The 3,362-nt window shown below is 42.5% G+C and overlaps 1 non-coding gene across 1 annotated transcript; it reads left to right on the top strand.

Annotated features, from left to right (window-relative positions):
* The first annotated feature begins 2,250 nt into the window (after positions 1-2,250).
* On the top strand, positions 2,251-2,332 carry trnas-gcu (transfer RNA serine (anticodon GCU)). Its single transcript has one exon. It is a non-coding gene; the product is annotated as a tRNA-Ser (tRNA).
* Positions 2,333-3,362: the final 1,030 nt, after the last annotated feature.

The following is a 3,362-nucleotide window of genomic DNA, read 5'->3' as shown; positions in this document are numbered from 1 at the left end:
CCCTTCTTGCACAGAAATTCAGTGCAAATACTTGATCACTCACAATTTCCTTAAGAGAAATTTGTTCACAATCGCATTCGACACAGAAACGGCCTCAGCATTAATCTCACTGAAGCAGAATGTGACCGTGTTGTTTGTTTCAGAATGTTGTTGCCGTTATTTGTCGCTTTTAACCAAGACTGGGAGACAGGGCAAGGTTGATCCGAGGTTGGAATATATTATCATTCAGGAGCAAGAAAAATCAAAAGGAACAAAATAAGAAAACCCAGTCTCCGGATTTGAGAATCTGTAGATCCGCTTTGGGAAAGTGAATCAGAGCAGAATGAAGGGTGAACTGTCCAGAAGAGATGAAGACACAGCTCAGTCAACACGTTCCCCTGGTTTATGATGCTGGAACATTCATCACACAGAAATGATTCAACCCAATGACAAACATTCTTCCAGCTGATAATTTATGCTACTGATTTAAGGACTGTCTCATGTGGTTACCGAGTGACGACGAGAAGATATTAAACTTTGTTCTATTCAATCTAGCTGTGATAAAGTTTGAATTTTTCTCCCTTTTATAAACAGTATTTGAAGGGTCTCGGTAACAATGTTCAGTGTTGATGAGAGTGGGGTCTGGGTGAGAAGCTGCTGAGTGTGACAGGGTCAGGACTGGATGCAGGAAGTTCTCTGACAGTCTCCCTCTATCTCTCTAATGGGTTTGAGTTGATTTACGACTGGTAGCTTTTATTTTACTTTTCTTATTTAGAGATATAGCCGCTTCGGCCCACCGAGTCTGTGCCAACCAGCAACCACCCATTTATACTAATCCTACATTCATCCCATATTCTCTACCACATCCCCACCATTCTCCTACCACTAGGGACAATTTACAATGGCCAATTTACCTATCAACCTGCAAGTCTTTTGGAGGTGGGAGGAAACCAGAGCACCCGGCGGAAACCCACACAGACATAGGGAGAACTTGCAAACTCCACAGAGGCAGTACCCAGAACTGAAACCTGGTCGCTGGAGCTGTGAGGCTGCGGTGCTAACCATTGCGCCACTGTGCTGCGGTTGGTGTTTTGATAAATGAAGGAAGTTCCCTCCACCCATTTTTTTTGGACAGACAGTGTGGTATAAGGATGTAAAGGGTTAATGCTGAAGATAGTGGGATCAACCCCTCCCACTGTCAGAGTGATGATAGAACAGTCACATGAGATGAAGTTTGGGAGAAGAGAGAGCAGCACCAAGGATGCTAGCTTAGCAGGCTTAATGAGTGTGTATAGAGTATTGTGCAAATTAGAAAAGAGTTCTTAGTTCTTTCAGCAGGAACTGTGTCCAGAAAATATCGAGAAACTCACAATTTTATTATTCAGGAGTCGGAACACAGATATTAATTCCAAGTGACAGTTCTGGGACCAATTAACAAAAAAAGTAGAGAATAATATTGCTCACTGATTGAAATCCCCCAGTGAGGAGACAGTTAAACAGGTGATCTTTTGGGGCATCCTTCGATCCAAGGTTTCAGCAACATTTAATCTCCCTTTTTGGTGAAATTCTCTGTTATTTGCAACTTTTTTTATCAGCTTTGATGGGCGAGTGAAAAAACTGAAAAGATTGAACAGTTCCATCCTTTCTTTTCTTCCTTCTTCTCTTCTTTCCATCAGTTTCTCTTTTCTGTCCCAGATCAATATAATGATGAGAATCCCAATTTAATCTGCTGTTTCTGGTGTTTTATCCATTCCAATCAAAATTTCAACATTCCAATCAAATCTATTTGTTATTCCACAGTGTCTCTCCATGTGTTTTATTCTATTGTATTCTCTCACAGTCTGTTTGATGATCAATGTTACATCTCACTCTCTGTTCTGGTGAAGATCAGAAGCAGTGATATCTGTTTACACCACCCGACAAGTCGGCCTGATGCTGTGGCTCGCTGATCATGTGGGGTTAAAGCAATTCTTCCAGTCAGTTAGTTCAGTTTTCATTTCATGAGAAATTCGGTCATCATGACTTCATCAGTGACCTAATGGTTCAGGTGTCTGAGTGATGTTAATCATGATGTGATGAAATGATTGTATGTTCCAGTCTTTCCGTGGTGGGTTTTCACACTGAGTAGAAACGTGTTGGACATGGTCTGGAAATGTTTCACACTGCTCCATTCCCAACTTCATTTACTTACAGAAGAGATATTTCCATCATTCCACAGCTGGCTGCACAGCCAGAAGCTGTGCTGAAGGTGACAGCTATGTCTCTACAACTGACAAGGTGGCCGAGAGGTTAAGGCGATGGACTGCTAATCCGTTCTGCTTTGCACACGTGGGTTCGAATCCCTTCCTTGTCGCTAGTTTATGAGCTGTTTCATGTATTATTTATGTTGGGTGAGCTTATGTGTCAAGTCAGCCTCGAAACCTGTTCTTGTCAATGTCCAGACAGTGATTCCAGAATTTGTTATACTTTATTAAAATTGAGACAGACAATTGGAATTCTTCACCCAAACTGCACCGGAATGAAGATCAAATAGGGATCACGAAACGGAGCAGGATTTTTCCTCCCCTCCTTCCTTCCATCATTACTTTCTCTGGATTTGCACCAAGTGAAAGACAAATGGGAAAAGCAAATGGCGAGATGCAGAAAATTATCCTTTGGCAAGAAATTTATTTTCAAATCTTCTTGATAGATTAAGTGAGTGAGCAATGCTTTGGCAGATGGAGTTTAAAATGAGGGGTCATCTACTACCTACGATAGATCAGAGTGTTTTTTTGTAAGAGGTGAGATGTTAGAAACGGTTGAGGAGCAGAGACCCGAATACTGAATTGATAAAAGCTGGTAGAAAATAATGTGAAAAGTGAACAGAATCTGAAGATTGGAACTCATGGTGTAGTGATATAAAGCTCTGTGCTCCTGAAGTATATGTCCAAGCCCAGATTGTGGGGAATCTGTGGAGAGTGATTTGGTTTTTATTCATTCTTGGGTGTGAGTATCGCTGATAAGGCTAGCATTTATTACCCATTCCTATTGCCGTTGAGAAGGTGGTGGAGAGCTGCCTTCTTGAACTGATGCAGTCCATATGGTGCAGGAACACCCACAGTGCTATTGGGGAGGGAGTTCCAGGATTGTGACCCAACAACAGTGAAGAAATGGCGATATCGTTCCAAGTCAGGATGGTGAGTGACTTGGAGGGGAACCTGCAGGTAGTGAGTTCCCATGCATCTGCTGCGCTTGTCCTTCGAGGTGGTAGTGGTCACGAGTTTGGAAGGTGCTGTTGAAGGATACTTGGCGAGTTGCTGCAGTGCATATGGAGATGGTACACACTGCAGCCACTGTTTACTGGTTGTGGAGGGATTGAATGTTTAAGGTGGCGGGTGAGGTGC

This window comes from Heterodontus francisci, unplaced genomic scaffold (genome assembly GCF_036365525.1).
Source record: "Heterodontus francisci isolate sHetFra1 unplaced genomic scaffold, sHetFra1.hap1 HAP1_SCAFFOLD_75, whole genome shotgun sequence".
Taxonomy (NCBI): Eukaryota; Metazoa; Chordata; class Chondrichthyes; order Heterodontiformes; family Heterodontidae; genus Heterodontus; species Heterodontus francisci.
This window is presented reverse-complemented; position numbering and strand designations above follow the sequence as displayed.